Below are 16,280 nucleotides of genomic sequence, written 5' to 3'. Positions count from 1 at the left end.
GTGCCCGCGACCAGCGAAAGCTGTCGCCGCAGGGCGCCCTCTGTGGAGAGACCCCGAGGCAGAAGAGGGCCGTGACGCTGCCCGGTGACCCGCCTTGCCTGGCACGTGGCTGGCGCTCCAAACCGTTAGACCTGACAAGGTTGCCCTCCCTCTCTCGGGACACCTTTCAAAACATGTATTATAACTCTTTCCACCAATTTCAAATAGTGCGGCTTAAAAGATGAAGGAGAGCTAAACAAACCAGAAAGAAAAGAAAGAAAAAATCCGGTAAAACTACAAATACAAGATCATGAAGTTGGCAGGTGGGGAGGGTAAGAGAGAAAAGGGTAGAGAATATGTTCTTAATCATTCGCCAGCTGGTAGCGTGGCCGAGCGGTCTAAGGCGCTGGATTAAGGCTCCAGTCTCTTCGGGGGCGTGGGTTCGAATCCCACCGCTGCCATGTGGTTTTTTTTTTCCCTTGGAAAGTCATCCGTGTATTCCGATTACTGTACTGGCGCTACCACGTTAACACAGTCTCTTCATCTTTCTTTAGCACCCAATCTCGTATCTCCAGTTGGTAAAGAATGTAGCTGTGCGCTATTTTGGAAGGTCTCGTATTTCTGAGTCTTTCATAATGTGAAGTACTTCATAAAGACAGTAAAATCCTCTCAAGATCCTAAAGATGCTTTTGAATCCATGGTTTCCCAAAGGAGGGAAAGTGCTAGGACATTAATAACATTCATGTATAGCCTTTGCTTTGCCTTTAAGTGGACGAGCGTATTTTGAGCTCTTTGCCTTTAAGTAGACGCGCGTAATTTGCACTGTTCTAGTTTTTGAGGAGTACAGAAAGAGGAATAAAATAATGCCTACCCACAAGGGAAACTCACAGTCTAAACTGGAAAAATAAATCCTACAATTACAAAAAAACGGGCTTGAAACACTGTAAAACATCATTGAGTAGAAAACAAATGCGGCATAAGGACAGTAGTGCAGTGATGTGGGAAGGATGGTGAAGGGACCGTGGGCTGGGCTGTTAGAATGCAAGCTGTGGCAATTCTCACATTCCTGACTGTGTGACTTGGGCAAGCTGCTTACCTTTTGTGTGCCTCTATTTCCTCATTTGTACAATGGAGATAATACATACCTCTATTATGAAAATTAGCAAATACATGTAAGGTGCTTAACGTATAGTCTGCAGAGACAAGAAAGCTCAATTTAGGTTTCTATTTGTAACATAATTCCATAGCCATGGCTATTACCCCTAGGAAGATTCCAATCTGACTCTACAGAAACTGGAAATAAATTGCCATTTAATTGTGGCCTCTGTAGATCAGCAGGTGTGCCCAGGAGTGTGGTAATATTTGTCCATCCATTCATCTATTCATTATTAGTTGCCAACTATGTATAGTACACATTGCTAAGTGCTGAGGGTACAAAATCGAGCACAACAAAAGATTTGCCTTCCTGGAGCTTATATCCTTGTAGGGGAAACAGAAAGAAAGAAGGAAAGAACTGCATGTAATAATATTAAGTAGTGATAAATGCTGTGAACAGCAATAAATTAGTGTAGGGTATAATGGCAATTGGAGGCTATTTCGGAAAGAGTGGTCAAGGAAGTTGTCTCTGAAGAGGTAACATTTGAGCACAGAAGGAGTGAGAGAGAGAGAGGGATACAAATATTTGAGGAAGTGATGTTCTAGGCAAAGGAAACAGTAAATGAAAAGTCCGGAACAAGAAACAAGGCCCATGGATTTGAGGAACAGTGGAAGGGCCAGTATAGCTAGAAGAAAGTGAGTGAGAAGGAGGAGAAGGGGGTAAGCAGTTGCTATCAGAGAAACAGACACTACCAGAACACACAAGAGCTCGATCACAGATTCTGTTCTAAATGTGAGAAGTTATTGGCTGCTTTTAAGTGGAGGAGAGTATTGTTTGGCTTACATTTTAATAAGATAACTCTGGCCGTTCTCTAGAATAGGGAGTAGAGAAAAAGTAGGAAGATGAATTAGATGACTATCATGGGATTTGTAAGAGTTTAAGGAGAGTTTAAACTAGGGTGATAATGAGTGTGTTAGGAAATAGATGAAGATAGAACAGTGGATTAGATGTGATGTTGGAGAAACCGGATAAATGACGGATCTGTTTCCTGAGATACGGGTGGTGGTTGGAGAGCAATTGGAAGAGGAGTGGCAGGAAATCAAGGGTATCATTTGAGACAAGTTAATTCTGAGATGCCTATAACTCGTTCACATGCTGGGGCAAGCAGGTGACTATATCTACAAATCTAGGTCCAGGCTTATGAATAGGAGTCATCAGTATACGATGTTATGCTAAGCCTCATGACTTGATAAGTATATAGAGAGAAACAAAAAAAATGGGCAAGGGGAGAGCAAGATAACACTCAAATATTGAGAGATCAGGAAAGGAGGAGCCATCAAAAGAGAGTGAAAAGTAGCCTCCTGAGATGAGAAATGAAGTAGGACGGACTGAAAAGTGACCTTTAGATCTGGAAACATCAAAGTCATTGGTAGCCTTGACAAGAGCCATTTCAAGTAGAGTGGTGGAGAAGGAAGACCTGATCATAATTGGTTGAGGACAACGAATTGGTTGAGAGCCTGAGGGCAGGAAGTTGAGATACATAATGCATAACTTTTAAGAACTTTTTTTTTTATCTATGCAGAAGAAAGAGGATTAGGAAGAGTGGTTAAGAAGGCATTTTTTTAAGAATTGGTGATACTGCAGCTGTTTGGGGTTTGTATGCTAATGGGAATGATTGGCACACTGGAGGAAATAGCTGCTGTGTGTGTTCTTAAGGGCTTGGGGGTGGAGGGGCGGAGGTAATGTTGATTTCAGAAACCAAGTCCTTACCTAAAGGAGAGGAAATGGAAAATTCATCTGATGTGAAACTGAAGGAGCTACCCTTAAATACGAGAAGTGAAAGATGGGCCTTGAAACAAGACAGAAGACAGAGACGATGAGTGTTGATGTGGGTAAGTTAGTCCATCTGCTTCCAGGAAGGGCTATAGTTCACTTCTAATGGAATCGTTTTATTCTGTAATAGTTATTCACACAATAAAGAAAGTTGCTAAGGGTTCACAAAACATTATTTTTAAAGTAAACATTTCAAAATTTGCCTATGGAGATACACTTTCCCTCATCACTCTATTGCTCCACTGGAGTTCACAGAATTCATTGCCTGCCTCACAGTACAAAACAAACAAACACAACAACAACAACAACAACAAAGCAAAAAGGGTGGGGAAAAAGGAAAGAAAGGGAAAGGAGAAGAAAAGGCAGTATTATGTAATAACATATAAACCCCTTTTTATTTATTTTATTTATTTATATATTTTTTGAGACGGAGTCTCGCTCTATAGCCCAGGCTGGAGTGCAGTGGCACCATCTCGGCTCACTGCAAGCTCCGTCTCCCGGGTTCACGCCATTCTCCTGCCTCAGCCTCCCCGAGTAGCTGGGGCTACAGGCGCCCGCCACCACGCCCGGCTTATTTTTTTTTTTTGTATTTTTAGTAGAGACGGGGTTTCACTGTCTTAGCCAGGATGGTCTCGATCTCCTGACCTCGTGATCCACCCGCCTCGGCCTCCCAAAGTGCTGGGATTACAGGAGTGAGCCACCGCGCCCGGCCATAAAGCCTTTTTAAAAAGATAACACATCATACAGTTACACATGATGACAATGTTAGTATGTGTCAGCTTCCAATTCATGCCCAGGAAAGAAAGCAGCTCCTTGTGTTTAGCAAGGGCTATTTAAAGTTTCCGAGCAACTTTGCCTACACTGTTTTATTTGACTTGACAGGATTGCTAGAGGTAGGCAAGGAGAAGATGTGTTACAGTTTGTCAGAGAGAATAAAAAGGATAGCCTGAGGCTTTCTCTGATTTGCTGTTTCACATCCCTGGGGAGTCTTTGGCTGCAATTTTTCAAAGCACAGTATACAGGGAGAGCCAACTGCAGTCGTGACGTTTTCATCGTGACGTTTTCAACAGGATATTCCTAGTCGAGTTGAAAAAGCGAGGGCTCGTCCGGGATTTGAACCCGGGACCTCTCGCACCCTAAGCGAGAATCATACCCCTAGACCAACGAGCCACGATGCAGAGCTCTTTGAATTATGCCTCAAGGCTTATTCAAATCATTAGGCATTTTTCTGATGAACTAGGTTCTTGGGTGCCTTCTATCGGCAGGAATGCATACTTATTTGCACAGCAGAAGTAAACCACACGCCCCAAGAGTCATTGAGACTGGCAGCTTCTGTAGCAGGCGTGAACCCACCTAGCCTAAATGACTACAGTAGCGGCGCCGAAATCATGCAGATGTGCCAAGCGACAGCCACTCTGCTGCTGCATTGTCTGACCTCGCTTACCTTCTGATGTGGAAATTCCTGTAGGCAGGAGGGAAAAAAAAGCACACAGGCCCCAGCGAGAATTGAACTCGCGACCCCTGGTTTACAAGACCAGTGCTCTAACCCCTGAGCTATGGAGCCCTTGTGTAGGTCAGGTTTTTCTCCCTTTCATCTTATAGATTGGTATTGTGCCTCTAGCATTCCAGCTATTCAATAGGATGTCAGCTTGAATAAAATTGCAGGATATTCTCCTACAAAATGAGAACATTTTCGTGCTCTGTAAAACCCTCGAAAAGATTCTGCTTTGAGCACAGCAACTACCAGGCTGTCTTCCTGTTCCTCACCCTGATACTCTCTTGAGACGTTGCCTACTGTGCCTCTGTGGTGCATGAAAATGGTGTTGATGTGAGAATTTCAGATCTTTGGGTACAAGGGCGACCCCCCACACACACCTCCCCGAAATATGAGGCGTCTATGGAGGGCGTCTGATGGACAAGGAAATTGTAGTGCACTCCTTCGGCTTAATATGGTGGTAAAATCCAGGAACGGAGGTGAGAAGAGATTTTCCACGATTTTTTCCTTTCTCAATCCAGATCCCCAAATCTCTAAACTTGCCTTTCTGGAGTTAATCCCTCACTCTCTAAGGTCCAGAGGTGGAAGCAAACAGGGAAAAGGGGTGTTGAGGAGGAAGAGTTTAATCCTTTCCTAAAGACATACACAGATTTACACACAGTTGGTATGAAAATAATATGACTTTTTAGAAAAGATTGTTTTTAATTTTTAGAAATCTTGTTTATATAAGCTGGTGAACAGAAACTAAACAATTATTTAACTAAGAAAGATCTCGTACCCATTTCTTACAGCAAATAAGCCATAGATGAGAACATTGAAAAAAAGCCCTGATTCATGAAAACCCAAGAAGTGACGCGACTCTACTTAGTAAGATTTAGACCCTCTGACCACAGGTCTGCTTTTTTACTTACAATTTTTTTAGTGCTTTCATGTCCAAGATCACAAAATTTGTAAGAAATCTGTAAGGTTATTATGATCCATTGTCTCCTTTAATTTTCATTATTTAAACGTAAAACACGATGCTGTTGACCTTACACATTTTCAAGGAAGAAAAGTGCTCTATTTAGATAGGCAAAGTAAGGCATTTGTGGCAGATATTCTTGGATTTGGGATGAGTCAGGAAGAGGCCTCACAATGTTGTCCCAAGGTGAGATGAATTCATATCTTCTGTAGCCTGACAAGGGCTGTTCCTTCTAATACTCCTGGGTGTTTAACCCTCAGTCTCCTGCTCCCAAGAGGACTACAAGGCTTTGTTTTAACTGACTGAATTAAAAATTGAATCGCTATACTCTATTTGCCTACATAAGACACTTCACTGGAGAAAACCTCTAACATGACTCTTTGGGCCTAAAGACACACCTTATAGCTTAAGGAAATGGCAAGTTGCCTACCTTTTTTTTAACATCAGGGGGACACAAGTAGGCCTACCTTTCTTCTAGAGCAGAAAAGTCAAATTAAAATAAACTTTTGGTCATAGTTGACATGTTATTGTTGGCAGGTATAGACACAGAGTATGTAGTGCAGTGGTTAGAAAAAACCTAAATCGGTTATTTCATTCTGCCAGGTCTCAATGTCCCTGTTTTGGAAATAGGTGTTTATTATTATAATCATTGTTAGTATTATCTTCATTATCATTATTTTCAGAGAGACTGGCCATAGGCAAAACTACTAAGCAGTACAGACTGTCTCTCAAACGGCCTTCTTCCTCTTTGCTGTTTCTCCTCCTCTCTTTGCTTGTCTTTCTCTGATGGTATTCATGGCTCCTCACCTTCTCTTAGAATCTGCACCCTCGTTCTCACCCTGTCACAATCTGGCAAGCTCACTTCTATTCCCTACATGAATTGATTTCTTATCTTCTAACCACAGACTGTTATACATTTAAGAATAATTTAAATATGGGAGGCCGAGGCGGTCGTATCACGAGGTCAGGAGATTGAGACCATCCTGGCTAACACGGTGAAGCCCCATCTCTACTGAAAATACCAAAAATTAGTGCATGGTGGCACGCGCCTGTAGTCCCAGCTACCCAGGAGGCTGAGGCAGGAGAATTGCTTGAACCCGGGAGGCGGAGGTTGCAGTGAGCTGAGATCGCGCCATTGCACTCCAGCCTGGGCAACAGAGCCAGACTCAGTCTAAATAATAATAATAATAATAATTTTAAATATTCAAAGAAGTATTCCAAGGAGAGAAGCCAGGGCAACAACCATGGATCTGATGTTTCTGGTTTCTCCTAGACAGAGGCTGGCTTTGTGGAGACGGTTCTCACTCCTCTATCAGTACAATAAACCTTTGACCAATTGACCCTATCCACATTGAGCCTACCTCCTACCATCAAAGATTGTCCCAGGACCTGATGTTATATTCTCATTCTTCCAGCCCCTTACTCCACAATTCACTGGAGTTGGCCTGTTGGACTCTAGGAAACTCCAAGAGCCCCTTCTACTAGTTTATCAGACTTAGCAACAGCAAACCTGGTTGTGCTCCAGTGTGTTCTGGCCCATCCTGAGCACTTCCTCTGCTGAGCAACTTGACTCCTAGTTGTAATCTTAGCAATATTTTTAATTGCTTTTTTTGTTGTTTGTCTGTATTTCTTCCATTTTCCCTCAACTTTCCATTTGGAAAAAATTTAATCCTAATGTGGAAATAAATGAACACCAGTTAATGAGAACAAGCAAAGGGTATTTGCTGTAGAGCTTTCTACAGCAAAGGAGTTAGCAGCCTTCACTTGTGATTTTTAAAAAATATAATTTCCATATTATTTTTCTCTAGAGGATAGTTTTTCTTTAGTCCTTAAGGACTCACCATCTTACATGGGCTTTGGTAGGGGTCATGTGGCAGCATCCATATGTCTGAATCAGGGTGGGGGTGTTCGGTCCTTGCAAGCTTCACAAGATTAATTGCTGTCTACCTTGCTGTGAATGACACAACTCACACAGTAACAGAATTTCACAAACAACTTGGGAAGCCTATAGGCGTCAAAGATACTAGCTTCAGAAATGTCCCTGACAGATGCAGTCTCTACTACGTTTTGAATGATGAACTTCTTAATAGTCTTGCCTTTGGGTAGGCATAGGGCATAGTTCATGCAGCCAATAGGCTGCACATGGCTGTGGCCCTTTTTGGCATGACCATTGTTATTTCTTCTCTTTGCCATCTTGGAAGTGAGGACCCAAAAGAGCGTCACTTGTGATTTGGCAGAGACTCAAAGGTAGGCAGAGGTGTAGGAAAACTTTATAGTGGACAAAGGGAAGCCTTCAAGTGTGCCCTGACTGGAGGCTGTGGCATGAGGACGCGGGGGGGGGGGGCAGGCTAACTAGAAGTGGGGCATCCTATGTGATTGGTTAGGGATGTATATTTGGCTTTCTCTGGTTGATCCTAACTTGGAAACAGAAACAAATAACAGGAAAGGTGTTAATTATTCATAAATTCCCAGCCATTTGGGTCTGGTTTTTACAGAGGTTATTGTTTGTCTTCCTGGGCTGGTTGCTTAGAGATCGTGGTCTGACTTCCTAAAAGTCTGGCTTAAAGATAATGGACTGGCCAGGCACTGTAATCCCAGCACTTTGGGGTCCAAGGTAGGCGGATCACCTGAGGGTCGGGAGTTCGAGGGTCGGGAATTCGAGACCAGCGTGACCAAAATGGAGAAACCTCGTCTCTACTAAAAATACAAAATTAGCCTGGCGTGGTGGTTCATGCCTGTAATCCCAGCTACTCAGGAGGCTGAGGCAAGAGAATCGCTTGAACCTGGGAGGCGGAGATAGCCGGTGATAGGCAGTGAGCTGAGATAGCGCCATTGCACTCCAGCCTGGGTAACAAGAGTGAAACTCCGTCTCAAAAAAAAAAAAAAAAGAGATAATGGATTGGCTTCCTGTGCTGGTCACTGTGGGTTGACTTCCTGCACTGGTTGTTGTAGATTACTACTGGTCAGAGGTCTATTTTTATATATGTTCTGGCCGCTGTCTGTTTGTATAGTAATACCCTAGGGAAAAGTTGGAAAAAAAAAAAAAAAAAAACACTACGATAAAACCTGTATACCCTCTAACTAGAATACCCATTATTAGTAACATTTGCATCCTTCTTACCTCCCCATCCCCATTTACATATACTATCCAAGAGCAGAATATTAGTACCATATCACACCCAAGAAAACTTATAATTCCTTATATGCTAATAGACATACAATCCATATTCAAATTTCCCCACTTACCCCCTCCCTATTAAAATGATTTAAATTCCAAACGATATTTCTCACTGCATTTAGTTCTCTAACTTCTCTTTGGTCTCCTTTAATCTAGAAAATTCCCCTCCTGGCCTGGTGCGGTGGCTCACGCCTGCAATCCCAACACTTTGGGAGGCCGAGGCAGGTGGATCACAAGGTCAGGAGATCGAGACCATCCTAACACAGTGAAACCCCGTCTCTAGTAAAAATACAAAAAATTAGCCGGGCGTGGTGGCAGGCGCCTGTAGTCCTGTAGCAGGACAAGCCTCAGACAAAACTCCTTAGACACCGAGTTAAAGAAAGAAGGAAGGGGTTTATTCAGCGGGGGGCACCAGCAAGACTTCTGTCTCAAGAGCCCAGCTCCCCGAGTGGGCAATTCCTGTCCCTTTTAAGGGCTCATAACTCTAAGGGGGTGCGCCTGAGAGGTCGTGATTGATTGAGCAAGCAGGGGGTAGGACTGGGGGCTGCATGCACCGGTAATTAGATCGGAACAAAACAAGATAGGGATTTTCACAGTGCTTTTCTATGCAATGTCTGTAATCTACAGATAACAGAACCAATTAGGTCAGGGGTGGATCTTTAACTACCAGGCCCAGGTTGCGGCGCCAGGCTGTCTGCCTGTGGATTTCATTTCTGCCTTTTAGTTTTTACTTCTTTCTTTGGAGGCAGAAATTGGACATAAGACGATATGAGGGATGGTCTCCTCCGTTAGTCCCAGCTACTCGGGAGACTGAGGCAGGAGAATGGCATGAACCCGGGAGGCGGAGCTTGCAGTGAGCCGAGATCGCACCACTGCACTCCAGCCTGGGTGACAGAGGGAGACTCCATCTCAAAAAAAAAAGAAAAAAAAAAATTTCCCTCTTCTTAAACTGTCTTTTCTCATGGCAATTGTCTCTTAGGAAGTCTCACATACTGAATGTGATTATTTTGTCATATAAGATTCAGTTTAATATTTACTTATTTCCTCATGATTAGGTTCAGCTTAAATTTTTTTATCAAGAACACTACTACTAATTTTCCAGGATAGATTGTCTAGTGTCTAGGTAGGACTGAATTTCTAGTAAACCAAGCAGGAACAATGAAGTCTAATGAGTTATTTACTTATTTACATGACAGTGCACTATTTCAAGGAGCTTCTGTTCAGAAAATTATGTCATCCTTTGGAGAAGACTTTGTAATTTTCAGCTTCATTGGCTATAGAATATTTTTAAAGGTCAGGAATTTATATCCCAGAGAAGTAGGCACAATTACCAGGAGTCAACCAATTATTCACTGTAACAACATCCGGGAACACCTATGGACAGGCATACTGGTTTCCAAGAAACATAGATCGTTCATCTCAGACATCAAGGAACTTGACTTTGCAAAGCTTTAGTTACACACACACACACAAGTACTTGCCTTGATTTGCACTTTCTCAAAGTTTTCTTCAGATTTTCACAGACATCTTACCTTCTGGAAACTGAGGCTACACTCACTCTGGTGATTATCACTTACCACTGGTATTGCCATCTAATTGTAGTGTGTGTGTCTCTGTGTGTTTGTTCATTCTTCTAGGTTTGTATTGTACATATTGTAAAAGGTGGAGCAGATATTTTCTTTTATTCAACTTGAAGTTCCCAATGAGCAAGGATAATATTATTGTTTGTCTTCTGCTCCTTCCCAAACCTGATCAAATGATAAGCACAGATTTATTTGGTGGATCTGAAGTGGGCAAGATTCTATTTCCAAGTCCCAAAAGGCTTCCTGGCAGATGTACCCCGCTGACTTGCCTCAAATGTTTAAACCCATTGTAAACACCCCTGTGTGTTCACTGAGAAGCTGACCATGTTTTGAGAACTTGGCAAACTATGGAATTAAAGTCAGGGACTAGGAAAAGCAGTAGAGGGAAATCCAAGAAGAAATTAAATTGTACATCAGACATGATCTTTTTAAACCCAAAGCACCAAGGCTATTACAGTGTTTGTGGGGACTGAGTAGGTGAAGGAGGACAATGAGACCAGAGGCATGAAAGAAACAAAGAATAAAAAATGCCTCATATCCTTCCCCTTTCCATTCCCGTTGATCATACCATAGTTCAAAGATTGCATTTCTTTTCACCTGAAGCTTGCAGAGGTAATCGATTTCACTGGATTATTGCATGAAGTCCCTCTTGTCCCATCTCTCCGATGAAATTCAGTGAAAAGTGGAAGGACAAATACAAACTAGAAATAAGGGGCTTAAATCTCCTTGCTGAATGAATATAAGGATATTTCCCTTCCCTCTTTTTACTTTGAGCATTTACTTTAGAAAACTTTTTGTTTGTTTGTTTGAGATAGAGTCTTTCTCTGTTGCCCAGGCTGGAGTGCAGTGGTGTGATCTTGGCTCACTGCAACCTCCGCCTCCTGGGTTTGAGCGATTCTCCTACCTCAGCCTCCCGAGTAGCTGGGATTACAGGTGTGTGCCACCACACCTGGCTAATTTTTTTTGTATTTTCAGTAGAGACGGGTTTCACTATGTTGGTCAGGCTGGTCTCAAACTCCTGACCTCGTGATTCGCCTGCCTCAGCCTGCCAAAGTGCTGGGATTACACGCATGAGCCACTGCACCCGGCCTAGAAAACTTCTAAGTACATCACAGTACTTTGCTTTACTGTGATGGTCAATGTGATAACTATATGAAACCATATCAGAGCTAAGTATGTAAGTGGAGTTCAATAAATCCTGAAAGCATTGACTATCTGATGCAGTCATCAAAAATATTATTTAATTTAAATATAGTATTTAATTTTAAGCAAGGTTTTATAGCACATAGAGGTGTCCACAGGCCAATAGGGGGATGGCTTTCTATTGGAGCTAGGAACAGAGCTTTACATTGCAATGTAGTGCATGTCTTCTGCTGCAGACTGATCCAGAAAGATTCTGGTGGGAACTTTCAGATGCTCTAAATGAGCATAGAACATTTGATACACAAGTTAGTACATAGCGTATTTCTCAAAATTTAATGCATACTCTACCTTTTGGGGAGTTTGTTAAGATTCTGATTCAGTAGGCCTTAGATTCTGCACTTCTAACCTGCTACCAGAAGATGCTGATGCTGCTGGCCTCCAATCACACTTTGCATAGTAAGGCCTTAAATAAATATCTTGCTCATCTATAAATTTTCATCATCTGGACTATTAACAAGGCATGGATAGCAGGAAATTCAAGGTTAAACTCTCCAACAATATTAAAGAATGCTAGATCCTAGAATACTGGCATTCTGTGCTGAAGACTGAAGGAACAGACATGTGCCAGTCACACGAACACATTGCATGTATTTCTATCAGGCATCTTTCCAAAAGGGTGGTTATTCATTTGCTTTAGATGCTGGGCAATTAAGTATGCACAAATTTGGCATTCTACTAGGAAAGCCAAGACACCTGGCTTATGGGTCTCAGGGCACTTACTGTTTGAGCTGTGCAACCCACTTCTTGAAAGGAACAGGCCAAGTTTCCTCCCTCCCTACTGAAGGATCCTGTGAGCACAAGGCAGGAAATAGGTACTGGAGCAACATTGAATAGGAAATTGAATAGGAGCAGCCATCCCCACTTGTTAGTAAAGGAACTTCAGCCAGGAACAAGAGAGTGTGGTACTTTCTCTCTTGATAAGAAAGTGCTCTGACACCTGTCAGTTTGAGGAATTTGAACCTGCAGCATTCCAGGATCAAAGAGGGCTCTGCTGTGTTGACTAGGTTCTTTCCTGTTGACTGGTTCCTTTTGTTGCCTGATCTGGCACTAAAAAAGATCAAGATGGGCTCAGATCACTTCCATCACATGAGAATCTTAATATTAAAAAAAAAAAGTCAACACATAAAGAAACTATGGGTTATTTAAATGAGTATTATGAGGTTTTTGTTGTTGCTGCTGTTGTTTTTGAGCTGGAGTCTCTGTTGCCCAGGCTGGAGTGCGGTGGTGTGATCTTGGCTCACTGCAACCTCCACCTCCTGGGTTCAAGCAATTCTCCTGCCTCAGCCTCCTGAGTAGCTGGGATTACAGGCACATGCCACCATGTCCAGCTAATTTTTGTATTTTTTGTAGAGACGGGGTTTTCACCATGTTGTCCAGGCTGGTCTTGAACTCCTGACCTCAAGTAATCTGCCTGTCTCAATCTCCCAAAATGCTGGGATTACAGGTGTGAGCCACCACACCTGGCCAAAGGAGTATTGTTTTGTGTTGCTATAATAGAATACCTGAGGCTGAGTAATTTAGAAAGAGGTTTATTTAGCTCACGGTTCTGCAGCCTGGGAAGTAGGAGAAGCATGTTACCAGCATCAGCCAGGCCTCTGGTGAGGGCCACTATACTAGGTCAAAACATGGCAGAGAAGGTCAAAGGGGAAGCAGATACATACAAAGAGGAAAAAAGAAAAAAAGGACATCTTGGCTGTATAACAACCCACTCTCCCAGGGAACTAATCCATTCCCAAAGGAAGTAATCCAATCTCACCAGAGCCAGAACTCACACACTACAGAGAGAAGGGCACCAAGACATTCATAAGGAATTTACTATTGTGATCCAAACACCTCCTACTAGGCCTCATCTCCCAACCCTGATACACTGGAAACCAAACTTTGACATGAGTTCTGGCGGGGACAAATTAACCATATCCAAACCATAGTGGGTATGTTTATCAGACTAACACTTAAACACAAAGAGACATAAATGTGACTATAAAATCTCATCTGGAGATCTCATCAAAAGTTTCAATATGAGGCCCATTCATGGGCCCTAAGTCTCTTATTGACTCAATGCTAGGCATAATAGTGCAACAGATACTTTAAATATTTGTTCTCTCCCCTCCCATTCACTCTCCACCACTGTTTCAAGTCGTAAAGAGCCCCAGGCACTTTTTTTTTCCTTTCAAGCTGATGCTTCCCCGGCCTACACATTGAGATGGTGGCACAGGATTCCTAGGATTCTCTCTAGCTTAAGAACATTGGTCTTTCCACTTCTGACCCTGGCAAAGACTTGTGTGTACTGATGGAGGCAGTAAGCTCACACTCTTTTTCCCTAAGGCTTCCTGTTAGGCAGGGATCTAGACCCGACATGGCGGTGCCACCCAGCATAGCAGGCCCTTTGTTCGAGACTTCCCTTCCTCTTTGAACACACCAGCAGACTTGCATATGTCAGAGGTTCCGGCTGGGCAACCACACTCCCCCATGACCTGCAGCTCACCTGCATTCCACAAGTTCATAAACAGCAGTTTTGGTTAACAGTTTCCAAAGACTCCTTCCTCATGACCCTTACTCCACTCCTGCCCTAGTAGTTTCAAGACCCCCCAGGCCCTGTTTGTACAACCAGGTTCCCTACCTCTCGGGCTATAAAAAGCCCCTACCTCCTACCTCAGCGCAACTTCCTTGGCCAGCACCTTTGGACCGAGGAACCTCGCCCGCGAGTCCTAATAAAGGCTATTCTCACTGCCATTTGACTTGTGTCTTCGTTCCTGGTTTGGCTCCAGCCTCAGTTTACCTTTACACTTCCTTCAGAGCTTGAAAACACAATGTGAAATTTCTTAGTAGTCATACATGTCAGGTCTCTGAGCCCAAGCTAAGCCATCATATCCCCTGTGACCTGCACGTATACATCCAGATGGCTTGAAGTAACTGAAGAATCACAAAATAAGTGAAATTTAAATGGCCTGTTCCTGCCTTAACTGATGACCTTCCACCACAAAAGAAGTGAAAATGGCCGGTCCTTGCCTTAACTACAAAAGAAGTGAAAATGACCGGTCCTTGCCTTAACTGATGACATTACCTTGTGAAATTCCTTCTCCTGGCTCATCCTGGCTCAAAAAGCTCCCCCACTGAGCACCTTGTGAGCCCCCCATCCCTGCCCACCAGAGGACAACCCGTTTTGACTGTAATTTTCCTTTACCTACCCAAATCCTATAAAACGGCCCTACCCCTATTCCCTTCACTGACTCTCTTTTCAGACTCAGCCAGCCTGCACCCAGGTGATTAAAAAGCTTTATTGCTCACACAAAGCCTGTTTGGTGGTCTCTTCACACAGACATGAGTGAAAATCCATTCAGCCACAGGGGCTGGCCACGGGTATTTTAATCTCTCAGTCTTAAGTGATGCCTAGGAGGCTATATCTTTGACCATCCGGCTGGATTCAAAACCTTGGAGATGCTGCCTGCGGGCCTTGGGTGCTGACCTCCTCCTTCTAGGGAGAAAGAGACCTGGTCAGGGCCTATGCGGTGGGTACCCAGCGAGCTTAGATTGCCCGTGAGCTGGAGGTTGGGGAGGAGGGTGCTGGTGACAGGGCGACGAGGCTTGAAGAGGTGGATGTAACATCGGATGAGTCTGGGAGGCACCAAGGGGAGCCCGGACTAGAGTGGGTCCGGGGCGGGACGAGAGCCTGCCTCCGACCTCCTCCGAACGTCCTCTTTCCTATGCCGACCCCGCTTCCCTGCCTGGGTTCTACTTTATTCGGTGCTCCCTGAGCCCTGTTTTAAAGCTGCTTTTTAAAAATGTCCTTTCTGCTCGCCTCCCCCAACTCCTGGCAGTGGTGACCGTGAACTCGCAGTACCTTCGCCCCCGCCCCGCCCCCGACCCCGCCCCTGCGAAGGCCCAGGGAAGAACGCTTTTGTCCTTTCTGTTCGCCCTCAACCTGACCTGTTGGGTCACCAGAGCTTCAGGAGAGACCTCAGAGGCCTAGGGCCAGGAGAGGCGAGAAAGGGTTGAGGAGCACTTAAAATTAGGCAACTTTAGTTAGACTCCCAGGAGAATTTCTGGATCCACAGACCAAGAAAATAGCCAAGTGGAAACAGCAAAAATGAATATAAATAATACATAATCCAGGGCTTTGCGCCCAGTGGGGTTGTTGGCAGGTCAGTGATTCCCGCTTTGGGTGCGGGAGACCCCAAGTATCACCTCTGAAACTGTTTTCTAGCTTTCTCTCTGTTCCTTTAGAAAAAAATGGTACAACACATGACTATCTCAATAGATGCAGAAAAGGCCTTCTGTAAAATTCAACATCCCTTCATGTTGAAACCCCTCAATAATCTAGGTTTTAAAGGGGGAACATACCTCAAAATAATAAAAGCCATGTATGACAAACCCACAACCAACATCATACTGAATGGGCAAAAGCTGGAAGCATTCCCCTTGAAAACAGGCACAAAACATGGATGCTCTCTCTCACCACACCTGTTAACATAGTATTGGAAGTTCTGGCCAGAGCAATAAAGCAAGAGAAAGAAGTACAGGGCATTCAAATAGGAAGAGAGGAAGTCAAACTATTCCTGTTTGCAGATGACATGATCCTGTATCTAGAAAACCACCTCATCTCAGCCCAAAAGCTTAAGAAAGCTGATAAGCTGCCAGGTGGGGTGGCTCACGCCTGTAATCCCAACACTTTGGGGGCCAAGGCGAGTGGATCACCTGAGGTCAGCACTTCGAGACCAGCCTGGCCAACATGGTGAAAACCCATCTCTACTAAAAATACAAAAAATTAGCCAGCCATGGTGGCGGACGCCTGTATTCCCAGCTATTCAGGAGGCTGAGGCAGGAGAATCGCTTGAACCCGGGAGGTGGAGGTTGCAGTGAGTCGAGATGGCACCACTGCCATGGGTGTCTCCTATCCAGCCTGGGTGACAGATACAGACGCCGTGAAAGAAAGAAAGAAAGAAAGAAAGAAA

At 43.9% G+C, this 16,280-nt stretch overlaps 3 non-coding genes across 3 annotated transcripts; 1 reads left to right on the top strand and 2 right to left on the bottom strand.

The window, feature by feature from the left end:
• The first annotated feature begins 358 nt into the window (after nucleotides 1-358).
• Nucleotides 359-440, top strand: TRNAL-AAG. Its single transcript has one exon. It is a non-coding gene; the product is annotated as a tRNA-Leu (tRNA).
• Nucleotides 441-4,006: 3,566 nt separating this feature from the next.
• Nucleotides 4,007-4,078, bottom strand: TRNAP-AGG. Its single transcript has one exon. It is a non-coding gene; the product is annotated as a tRNA-Pro (tRNA).
• A 321-nt stretch (nucleotides 4,079-4,399) lies between these two features.
• Nucleotides 4,400-4,472, bottom strand: TRNAT-UGU. The gene has a single exon. It is a non-coding gene; the product is annotated as a tRNA-Thr (tRNA).
• Nucleotides 4,473-16,280: the final 11,808 nt, after the last annotated feature.

Source organism: Colobus angolensis, unplaced genomic scaffold (assembly GCF_000951035.1).
Source record: "Colobus angolensis palliatus isolate OR3802 unplaced genomic scaffold, Cang.pa_1.0 Scaffold451, whole genome shotgun sequence".
In the NCBI taxonomy this organism is placed as follows: domain Eukaryota; kingdom Metazoa; phylum Chordata; class Mammalia; order Primates; family Cercopithecidae; genus Colobus; species Colobus angolensis.
Note: the sequence above shows the minus strand (reverse complement) of the source record. Positions and strands in the feature narration are given on the sequence as shown.